Genomic DNA, 12,159 nt, shown 5'->3' on the forward strand with positions numbered 1-12,159 from the left:
AACTCTCCCAACCTGTCTCTACAGCAGAGGTGCTCCAAATCCTCTGAGCATYTTCACCTCCTCCTCTGCATTTTCTCCAAAAGGTACACATMCYTCTTATGATGGGATCCCTGGARKTGGAAGCAGGAKTCCAGGAAGGGTCTCACCAGAGYGAGGTAGATGGGCAGAATCCCCTCYGTTGACACAACAGCCAMAATTCTTTTGTTGCAGCCCAGGACACRGCTTCTCATGCACCAGSATTCCAGGTGATTTCAGTTCCCTCCATGKAGGCTGAGCAAAGGTCACACCTGAGCCTGAAGCAGCAGCTGGTGACTGATCCCAGAAGAAGACACATAACCCCTGAGTTGCTAYAAAAATCCAGTTTGAAATCTCATAGTGAAGTCAGCATCCTGCAGCAAACTCYACGATGTACCTTGCATCRASAYCCCAAAGGGAGCAAAGGGGYTGAGCATCCACCAAAGCTCTCTTCAAATCCAGCAGCAGGACCAGGTAGAAATAAGCTCTCAAAGAAAAGTTGAAAGGGGAAGTTAAAGGAATTAAATCCTTACAGGTGTTGACAACACTGTCAGGGTGCTGAGTAGGAAACAAGCCACTAGTTTGCTCTTGTAGAAAAAAAGCACAGTTGAACAGCAGGGTAAAACTGRTATTAGAAATATGAAGAAATACAAAGGAAACAGGAGTGATAAACATMCCAGACTCTCTTTGAGAGAATTCAGGAAAGAGCCAGCCTGAAAAAAAAAAAAAAATTGGATTAAAAAGACAGAGTAACTACAGACAAAACAGCAGGACTGGATATGTTTGCCCAAGAGATTTAGAGCAAATAAAATATTAAATATCTGAATTATTAACAACAATGTGCAATGTTTCACTTAAAGCATCCCYGGTATGTGAAGACTGGAGAGGATCCAGGAGAGATCCAGGGAACTGCAAACTTATAAACCTGACATCTGAACCAGAGAAATTATCTGAAACTTTGATGAAGGAAGGTATAAAGGTTTCACTTCTGGTTAATTGAACCTCTTAGAATTCTAGGGGTTTTTTAAGGGTTAACAGGGTGTCAGTAACCAAGGAAATAAAATTATTTTGGATTTCCAAAAAACAGTTTAACAAAAGGCATTTAAAGGAAATAAGCAGCCTTGGGATAAAATAATCCTCTTACCTTCTCTTGACTGATATAAATCTTTTAAAGACAGGAAGTAGAGGGTGGGAGCAACAATTTGGTTCCTTCTAGTGCAAAGACTCATGCCTTCAAATGAWGGTAATGAGAATTAAAATAAAACAAAGAAGTTTCTTCTTGGAGTATGTGTCAGTCATGAAAAATACAAATGGACATTTTTATGGGCTTAAATCTGGGTGAGGAGCTGGAGAAAGAAACCAGCAAGGACCCCAACAGGAAATCCCTGAGCTGAAAGTAGTTGTAGGCTGCTCTTTTGGCACCCACTTGGTAACGGTAGGAGAAGAAGGGTCAAATGTACCTGGGTCTGAAACAACACAGATTTTAAAAAAGTATTTATTTTAAAACATAATGGGCTTGAATTCCTTATGGGTTTAATTAATCTAACCCTTCCCACTGAAGGGAGAGGCTTCAGGAGATTGTTTGGTCCATCCCCATATCATCTCAACCATCACACAAAACACTTCCACCAATGATTTGGGATTCCATCTGGCTTTGAAAACTTCCAGCGCCCAAAATTCCAGCCCTTCCCAGGTAGCCTGTACAAGTGCTTTAGAAACCTAAATACCAGATAGTGGTTTTTCATATCTAAATTAAATCTTCTCCCAGCAATCCAAGTCAATTTAAGCCAATGGCTTCCTGACCTATCCTCAGTGGGCATGGAAAACAGTTTTTCTGTTTCTTTTTTGCCGAAAGGCTTCATGTATCAGAACAGTTATTCCCATTTCCCCAGATCTTCAATTTTCTAGATTCACCAARCTCATCTCTTTCAATCTGTGTTCATAATTACATTGTCCAGATCTTGGATCTTGTAGTTGTTTTTTTGAACTTTCACTGTCTTATAGTGTGGACAGAAACTTCAACGTAAGTTGTGCTCAGTCCTTATAAACACCGGAAAAAGCATTTTTGCTTTTGGCATTGAATCCCCAAAACTTTCTCTTTGTCTTCGCGCATTTAAAAAAATTTCTTTGGGAAATGGAAGATTTTATCATATTTCTCAGACCAGTGTTATTTAAAACTGATTTTGAAGTGGCACTTGCCATTTAAACAGAGTTACAGTCTGTTGTGGGACATGAACAGAATCATAAAATCANCAGACCAGTGTTATTTAAAACTGATTTTGAAGTGGCACTTGCCATTTAAACAGAGTTACAGTCTGTTGTGGGACATGAACAGAATCATAAAATCACWGAGTCATTAAGGTGGRAAAAAAACCTCCAAGATCATYGACCATTGACCCAGCATTGCCAAGTTCATCACTAAACCATGTTCTTAAGTGCCACATTATGTAGCACAAATGTGTAGAAAACCTTTTGGCTTTGGAAATGTGTAATTCAGGGGAAAAAAATCTATTAACTGGATGAGAGCAGAAGCAGGAAGAACAATTCTTGACTAATGAGTAATAGTAACTGCAGCTTTAATAACAGTAACCAAATAGAGACTTGACTCTGGTAAAGGGAATTCAGCCTTAACACCAGACGATGAATTATATCAGAATTAGATGCTTTAAATCCAGAAGACCTTTTAATTTTCTATTAAAAAAAAAAAAAATCTTATTTGTCAATATACCTAGTTATATCTATACACTCGCTTGTATTTCAGGGGTTCCTTGTTCAGGCTCATTATTTCACAAGTGCACCATAAAAAGGAGGTTTTCAGTTATTCCCTGCATACTTTGATGCCTTTAGATGTCCCAGAATGGTCTGGGTTGGAATGGACCTTAAGATTGTCCTTTTCCAGCCCTTCTGCCATGGACAGGGATACCTTCCAMTAAACCAGGCTGCTCCAAMCCACATCTAACCCAGCCTCGGGGAAGAACTGTCCTAGGGAAGGGCAAAGCACTGAGATTTTCAGAGCTGAAATCTCCATCAGTTCAGTCTCTGTGGTTTTTTCCTTGCATCCTTTGTACCCGTAGCTCCCGGACCACAGCTCCTCTGCGTCCGCCAATTTTTCCYCCTGATTATCCAGGTGCAGCATTGCTGAACCGAGAGAGAGATCACCAGTGTTTTGTCATGGAGTTAAGTGGAGTGAGGGATTTGTTCCGACCTTTGAGTTTTCCTCACCACCAGCCTGGTTTAGCCCCGTCCCCTCACTGTTGTGTTACATCTGCTGCTCTCAGCGTGGGCTCCTTTAGCTCTGTCAACATCACTTTCAATTGCCACTTGTCATCCCTGCTCCGAGCTCGATTTAACATCTCCAGCTTCCATAAGCAAAACTGATCACTGGGATTACTSAGAGCATTGGACATGCTTTATTGATGAGGTGATTGACTTATCGCTGCCTCGGAGACAATGTTTTTTATATTGGCTTGCAGCTTTTATTCTCCTAATTCAGATGCAAACAGATGGCTCTAGAAAAGGAAGGGTCAAATGTGGCAATGCTCAGATAAATCCAGGCAAAATGCCACTAAAATCCACACTATTGCAGCTATAACCAGATGTAACTGATGCAGGAATGTGCAAAATATTGAAAATCATTTCTTTATGGCTCGTGATTCCTCCTTGTGACGTACCAGACCTGCCAGGCAGTCACCAGCTTGGGACATGTAATGCTGCCACTGCAGTACTTGATGAAAACATCTGTTTTATACCAGAATTTGCTCGGTCCAGGAATTCAAGTCTCTCTTGGACTTTAAATAGACTGAAATAAGGTTGTTTGGGGATTAGCTGGCTTTTTCCAGACTCCTTTTATTGTTGCTATAATATCTTTTTTATTAAATTGCTCACAGGTAACAACATATGGATGTGTGCTGTGATAAGCTCTGAGCTGTGCTGTTTTCAGGGAATCTTAGGTCACTGGATGGGTGTCTGAAAATAGGAAATAAGAGTCAGCCTTGGTTTCACGAAGCATTCAGGACAACTTGTATTTGTTGCTGTGCTCCTTGCAGTTCACTGGTTCGGGGTATAAGGCATTTGAGTGGAAAACAGCATTTTTATCAAAGAAAAAAAAAGCACTGTTCCAACTGTGCTATTGGCCAGTTAATTCAAGATTGAAAAGTTAAGTACTGCTAAAAAAACTGTTTTACTTTTTCCAGCAATCTTCAGGAAAGCCACAAGCCCAGCCCAACTACTGAAAATAGCAGGAAAAAAATAGTAAAAGAAGGTAGGAATCTAGGAAGGAAAGGAAGGAATAATTTTCATTTAGATCTGAAAAAAAAAAAACTAGACCAAATAAAGAAAAAAACTTCGAAAAAGAAGTTCTGTGGTTGTTTGGTTTTTTGTGCTTTTGTTTGTTTAAGTGAAGTCTTCTTAAGCACAAATGAAAAACTATTTTGAATRAATAATTCCTAGAACATTTTAAAATCTGGAGAAATTTATTTGTACATACTCCAGACAAATATCCAGGCTTCCTCCTTTGTTTGATTGCAAGGAAAAGTTGCTCTTTGTTCTTCCCTTATGTTTACRTGGATATTGGGAATGACACAGCAAATGTGTGCTAATGGCATAAATTAAGCATTCACTGACACTTTCTTGTGATATGTTTTTTAGTTACCTCACTTTTCCTGAACTTATCAACACTTCCAGTCAATCCAAAACTGGAGAGAAGTTAATAGTAGCTTGGATTATAAACCTGACGTTAAGAACATAATCCAAATTATAACCTAAACCCCCCATTTTATTTAATGCAAGTTATTTGTCTGGGTTCTCTTGCTTTGTAGAAAAGCCCTGTAGTAATAGGAATGCAACCCCACTGAGTTATTTGTAAGTATGTAATAGGCTGTAATAAAAATTGTTACAGTGAAGTGAAATGCACATGATTCAGGAAAAAAGTAACCAAGAGGACAATTGGATTACCTTCCCATAAATACTGCAATAGCCCAGCTATTGAAAGGTTATGATTTAAGATRATTCACAAAACAAACCTGTAAGCCAAAAGGAAACTCCTTCCAAAGAGTGGAAGAAATTCCTCAAAGGCACAGCCAGCCTAACTGGATAATCATCTCAGCAGGGATGAGGTGAAAGCATCACAGCTGAGTTTGTATAAATTCGGGTAGAGATCCTCCATTTCATTTTCACAGAGGAATCAGGGGAATTTTCCAAAGCAGCAACCCAATGACAACTTCACCCCCAAGCCACATTTGCCAAATCCCTCCAGGTACACAAGTCTGACCTCCAGGAGTTTTGTTCACGTGGAATGAAATCTCTGCTTCCACCTTGGGAGACGCCACACAGCAGCTGACAAACAGGCAACCTCCTCCCAGTAAAACACGAGAAACATGAAGATTAAGCTGTTTTAATAAAATTTTGGCCCCTGGAGCTTCTGGTTCCCATTCAGCTGACTGTATAATTTTCAGATTTATAGATGTTATCGTTCTGGGATGGAACAAAGCTGTTAATTATTTGGGKTTTTTTCCCCTAAATTCAGAGAAAGCAACATCTTAATGACACACAACACCTTGCCCTGCTTATGTAAAAGACCTGACTTCCATGCCGTGCCAAAACCCCACCCTTGCTCCTTCTAAAAGCTGTTAAAGRTCAATAAGCAGCTGTTAATAACAAGGACCAGCCCTGCTGCACACAATGCGAAGGTTTGCAACAGCTCAAATTCCTCAGAAGAAAAATGTCCCAAGAGAATACACAGCATTATTATTGTATGAATAACGCACGTATTGATTAAGCAGTATTTCTCCAGCTCCAAAATGCAAAACCAGCAAGATGCAGCCTGCAAACCAAAGTAGTCATATGAGATTTATCCCACTGTAATTTTTATGATTGCTGTCCCTTGGAATACTTGGGCTGTTTTATATTGGCACGTGTTTATATATTTCTTTTCTTATTTACTTTCATGAGGCTCATGCTGGAGGTAAATATGATTTGTACTGAAAATTACTGCAAAWTTTTCGCAGTGGTTTTTGAAATGTAATCTATGCTTCTTGTAGGATTAACTCACACTTCCCCCACTCCCAAAAAACCACCCAGCAAGACACAGTGCGTTACACATGTACCAGTAGTCAGAGGATTTTGCAGACAACAACCAGACAGCTGTATTTCGTTATCAGTATGTTTTTACGTCCCCTCTCCTAAGGGATTTTCTTCTGAGTCCACAGAAATAAATGATTATCAATGCAGCAAAAGATGGAGGAAACTGCTCCGATAGCAGTTCGGTGCTGTAAAACCCTGAAGTTTATGGTGGCTCAGGTGGCCCCTCAGCCCTTTTAAAGCTTTTTTTTAGCAGGGCTACTGGTGCAGAACTCCATTTCTGAACAGGCAGCTGGCTTGTCAGTCCCTTGTTAAAATGAATTGTTGGTTAAAGGCTCTATCAAGAAAATCCTCTTTACAACTCCTTTTGCAAGCCAACCACCACGTAAAGCTGCTGTCGCTTCGCAAATAAAAAGCAAACCCCTCGCAGGTACAGTTGTACTCCAGACCGCTCTATCAAAGCACTTTGACTGGGTGAACCTCCAGTCTCAGGCTGCAATTTGTGGTATTTTGGACAGAATTTGGGGTTTTACCAGCAGCAGGTTGGTGGGGTTTATTAATTTATTTCTGTGAGCACTGCCCTGGGCACTGTGTGGCTACAAAGGAGGGCAGCGACCCGTCAGAGAATCATGGAATCATTAAGGTTGGAAAAGACCAAAAGGTTGGTTGTAAGATCATTGARTTCAATCATTAACCCAGGGCCAAACTAATCCCCAAATATCACATCTACAYATTATTTGAGCATTTCCAGGGATGGTGAATCCACTACTTGCCCTGTCCAATGCTTGACCACCCTTTCAGTGAAGAATATTTTCTTAATATCCAACTTTAATCTCCCCTGGTGCAACTTGAGGTCGTTTCCTTTTATCCCATCTCTTGTCGTTTGGGAGAAGAGACCGACCCCGGCCGGCCTGAACCCTGCAGTCAAGGAGTTGTGGAGTGACGAGGTACCCCTGAGACTCCTTTCTACAGAATAAACACTCCCAGCTGCCTCAACCGTTCCCCCACCATGGAGGGGGAAAATGAGGAGGGCAGTGAGGATGAAGAGGGCGTGGAGCAGAGAGCACGCCCTGAAGCGGCGGCAGGCACGGAGCAGCTCCTGAGGGGCGGCTTCGGGCGGCGCCCTGAGCCGGGAGGAGCCGAGGGCAGGTGGGCGGGGCCCCTTCGGGCCGTCCCGTCCGCCGATTGGTAGCCGAGTGCAGGGGAYGGGACGCCGGTCGCGGTGCACTCTGGGAGTTGTAGTCCAAAGGAGGGCATGAGCCCAGCGGCACCTGCGGGGTGAGGACTACAACGATGGGGAGGAGGGAGGGGCACGTGGTCGCGGTGGGCGGGGCCGCGCTGGTCACGTGATGTTTGGGTGCCGGCGGTGACGGGCGCGCGGCGGCAGGTGAGGGGCGGGCGCCGGTCCGGCTGAGGGGACGCGGGGGTGACCCGGCCTGGGAACGCGGGGATCGGGGTGGCACCGGGTCTGTGTGACATGGGGACGGGGCTGGCCTGAGACTGGGTGTGTGACACGGTGTGCGTGTCTGACACGGGGACACGGCTGGCCTGGCACAGGTTGGAGTGTGTGTCTGTGACATGGGGACAGGGCTGGCCTGGCACAGGGTGTGTGTGTCACACGGGGACAGGTGTGCGTGTGTGACAGGGTTGGCCTGGCACAGCTTGGAGTGTGTGTTACACGGCGACAGGGCTGGCCTGGCACAAAGTGGGTATGTGACATGACCCCAGAGCTGGCAAGGTGTGTGTGTGTGACATGGGGACAGGATTGGCCCAGGGAGGGTGTGACAATGGAGACAGGCCTGACCGGGCACAGGTGTGTATGTGTGTGACATGGGAACAGGGCTGGGCTGGTATAGATTGGGGGGTGTGTGTGTGACATGGGAACAGGGCTGGCACAGTGGGATGTGTGACATGGGGACAGGACAGGCACAATCGGATGGGTGACATGGAACAGGGCTGGCACAGTGGGATGTGTGACATGGGGACAGGACAGGCACAATCGGATGGGTGACATGGAATAGGGCTGGCACAGTGGGATGTGTGACATGGGGACAGGACAGGCACAATTGGATGGGTGACATGGAGATAGGACTGGCCTGGCACAGAGGGCAAAGTGTAACATGGGGACAGGACTGGCCTGGCACAGAGGGCAAAGTGTAACATGGGGACAGGGCTGGCCCTGCACAGGGTGTGTGTGACATGGGGACAGGGCTGGCACAGTGGGATGTGTGGCATGGAGACAGGACTGGCCTGGCACAGAGGGCAAAGTATAACATGGGGACAGGGCTGGCCCTGCACAGGGTGTGTGTGACATGGGGACAGGGCTGGCACWGGGACTGTGTGTGGAWATTGGGGTCTAGGACTGCTGTTGTACAGGGTTGTGTGTTTGTAATGAGTGATTTGGGGACAGGCTGGCCTTGCCCAGGACTGTGAGCAGGGAGGGACCCACTTGCTGAGGGTTCTGTGAACCACACCTGTGTCCCATGTCACTGCAGACTGGGTGAGGATGGCATGTCCCTGCACCCAGATTTTCACCGTCCCACAGTTGCTCAACACAAAGAACCTGTGATTCATCGATTTCCAGCATAGTGACAATCTGTTGGGAACTGCTCCTGGGTTGTTACCTGCCAGGTTTTGGCTCAATTTTAACCTCATAGAGGGCATGATGTTGTTTATTTATTATTTTTTCCCCTTTTCCAGGCTAATTCAGGGAGYTTGAGGCAGTGGGATGGATTTGGAAGTACAAGGAGAGGAAATAAAACCACTTTTWAATGTACAAAGCGCTGCTTTCTGCAGTGGTCCTTGGCTGACTGCGGAAACTTTTTTTTGTTGCTTTTGTACTTTGGAAAGTGTTTGTGGTTTGAAGCTTTTAATAAAAGCTCCCCYGAGCTGTGGGGTACAATTAACCTCCGGCATCTGGCACTGGAGTGGACTTTGTCAGGGAAACCTCGTGTTCCCATGGAACTGCTCGGTGTCTTTGTGTGCATATCAAAAAGCAGAGGGTTTGGAAGCCTAAAAGCACGTTTCATTCTGCCACCAGYACGCTGAATATGCACTGCAGAACCCTCTGCTTGTTTGCATTTGAAGTTTTCTGTGACATTTTGGAGCTTGAAGTGCGTCCTTGTGTCTGGGAGTGTTGGGGGAACAAGCRGTTGTTTGTTTGCAAACCCTTGCGTGGGGTGGTGCCCTCAAGTTTTRCTTTGTGTTTCATTCTGCACAAAGGATTTGAGATTCAGCAGACTGAATCCTAAATTTTTACCAGCTGTGTGCTGTGGACTGGGAAGGATTGATTAAAATATGAGGGGTTTCTGCCACCCTTTTTCTTTATTTAGAAATAAGGTTTATACTTTATCATGCATTTATCCCTTTTTCCAGGCTGATTTTCCCTTTGGAGTGGGGCTGTGAATGGAGGGCTCCATCCTGACTTGCTGGGCTCTGTATTGCTGTGGTCCAGGTGTCTGTACAGTTGTTTCTGTTCTTTAAATCACCTCTGTCTCAGGCCAGCTGCTGTCTGACCCCRTGATGCTCTCCTGCTCCACTGTCTTCTCCAGCTGTGATACCCTTTTTCATCTCATCTTCGGGCTGAACTCTGGATGTTTTCTGGAGTGTTAATCACAGAATCATGGAATGGTTTGGGTTGGAAGAGACCTTAAACACCATCCAGTTCCAACCCCTGCCAGGACATGTGGCGGCACTGCTCAGCCTCTTCCCTCCTGATGTCCGTCAAAGTTGCATCCGTGGTCAGGCTAATTTTTAATTTCATTAATAAACAAAAGCAAATCAACAAGGTGGGAGGCCTTGGAGAGAGTAAGAAGGGTTATTTGTTGCTTGGATGACCCCTGGAAAGTGGGAATCAGTGCATTTAACACACCAGAAAAAGTCCAGAGACCAGCCTGAGGATGGGAGGGAAAAGGATGCTGCAGCTGGTGAAGATGGCAGAGCAGGAAGGCTACAAGAGGTCAGACAACAGCTGCCCTGAGCCATCCGGGATTCAAAAACTTGAATCTGCATCAACACCAYGGAGAGGGATYTTCCAGAAGAGCGTGRGGTGATAGGACAAGGGGGAATGGCATTTAGTTAAATGAGGGTAGATTTAGATTGGAAATCAGGAAGAAATTCTTCCCTATCAGGGCGGTGAGATGCTGGCACAGGTTGCCCAAAGMAGCTGTGGCTGCCCCATCCCTGGAAGGGTTCMAGGGTTGGWTGGGGCTTGGAGCAACCTGGGATGATGGGAGGTGTTCYTGCATATTGTAGGGKATTGGAACTGGATGATCCTAAAGTTGCCTTCCAACCCAAAGTATTCTGTGATTCAAGTTACTTAGTTGAGATTGKCTACAGAGACTGGTAGAGCAGAAATTTCAATATTAAAACCTTTCATTGTTATCTTCTCTTGTGTAAGCAGTCTCAATCATTTCCTCACAACTCTTGATTTATTAGTTTCTGGTTTTTTTTAATATTTCAAACCTCTCATCATTTGCTCCTCATCACTCAACCCTCTGGTGTGACCAGATCTCCCAGCAAACAAGATGCTTGCTCTAGGTCTGGAGCATATTTATTGGGAGTGGAGAAAAAATAATTATTCTGTGTCTTGATAAATTTGCACATGGATATTACAGCACTTAAAATCTAATTTAAAAAAAGAATTTTCATTCTGAAAATGAATGAGTCTGTGCTTACCCTTCCTTATATATATATATACACACACATACATCAAATGATATTTTGAATTGTTGGCTCTTCTGGGATTTCAGGAAGATTTAAATAGCAAGTGTGAAAGGGTAAATAATATCATGATAAAAATAATACTTTCGATTCCCTGCCTTTACCATAAACACATTCTGCTCAATGAAAGTGGAATGAACTGTTGAAAACTTTTAATTTACTTTGCCCATCTTTATTATYCTCCTTCCTACAGTTCACCTACTTTGTGCAGTGGGGTCAGCTGGTGGCTTTCGCTTGGGTTTTTGTGGACTTTCTGGGAGTTGGTGGTGCTTTGGGGGACTGGAAATTGGTGACACCTGAGGGTTTGGGGGTGCAGGAGGAGCCTCTGTTGTTTTATTTAGGGTTGGAATTGCCACTGTCAGGCCAAAGGCTGCTTGCACTGGAAAGGACTTGTGTGTCCAGGTTTGATGAGGAAGGATGGATGGATGGGTGGATGGATGGATGGATGGATGGATGGATGGATGGATGGATGGATGGATGGATGGATGGATGGATGGATGGATGGATGGATGGATGGATGAGTCTTTCCACCCGGGATATGAGTGGTCCTGTGTTTCAATCCCTGGTGTCAATCCAGGCTGTGGGGATGAACAGATCAAGAGCAGCCCTGGGAGAAGGAGTTGGGGGTACTGGTGGATGAGAGGCTGGACATAACCCAGCCATGTGCACTTGGAGTCCAGAAATTCAAACATGTCCTGTGCTGCATCCAAAGAAGGGTGGGCAGCAGCTGAGGGGRGGTTCTGCCCCTCTGATCCACTCTGCTGAGACCCACCTGGAGAACAGCATCCAGGTTTGGGGTCCCAGCACAGGAAGGACGTGGAGCTGATGGAGTGAGTTCAGAAGAGGCCACAAAGGTGATCTGAGGGATGGATCAGCTCTGCTGTGGAGCCAGGCTGGGAGAGCTGGCCACGTTCAGCCTGGAGAAGAAAGAGAAGGCTCCAGGGAGACCTTGGAGCCTCTTCCAGTGCTTAAAGGGGCTCCAGGAGAGCCAGACAGGGACTTTGGACAAGGGTCTGGAGTGACATGACAGGGGGGAATGGTTTCTAGCTGGAAGAGAATAAGTTTAGATTCAATATTAGAAAGAAATTCCTTACTGTGAGGGTGGTGAGGCCCTGTCACGAGTTTTCCAGAGAAATTGTGGATGCCTTATGCCTTGAAGTGTTCAAGGCCAATTTGGACAGGACATGGAAGAATCTGGAATAGTGGAAGGTGTCCCAGTCCATGGCAGAGGAATTGGAGCTGCATGATCTTGAAGGTCCCTTCCAACACAAACCTTTCCATGATTCTTGATCAATATAATGTGGGTGTTTGCCTAGGACATGATCCACTCAGTCTAAATTTCAG

At 45.0% G+C, this 12,159-nt stretch overlaps 1 protein-coding gene across 5 annotated transcripts in view; it reads left to right on the forward strand.

Annotated features, from left to right (window-relative positions):
* The first annotated feature begins 7,429 nt into the window (after nucleotides 1-7,429).
* The window catches only part of TSNARE1 (t-SNARE domain containing 1), a 391,207-nt gene continuing 386,477 nt past the window's right edge, over nucleotides 7,430-12,159 (forward strand). For all 5 annotated transcript variants that reach the window (XM_057368790.1, XM_057368789.1, XM_057368787.1 and 2 more), the window contains exon 1: nucleotides 7,430-7,480. The gene's annotated coding sequence lies outside the window, so the exon portion shown is untranslated. The remainder of the gene's footprint in view (nucleotides 7,481-12,159) is intronic.

Source organism: Malurus melanocephalus, unplaced genomic scaffold (genome assembly GCF_030028575.1).
Source record: "Malurus melanocephalus ecotype Western Australia unplaced genomic scaffold, MMel_1.1 scaffold_97, whole genome shotgun sequence".
Classification (NCBI taxonomy): Eukaryota; Metazoa; Chordata; class Aves; order Passeriformes; family Maluridae; genus Malurus; species Malurus melanocephalus.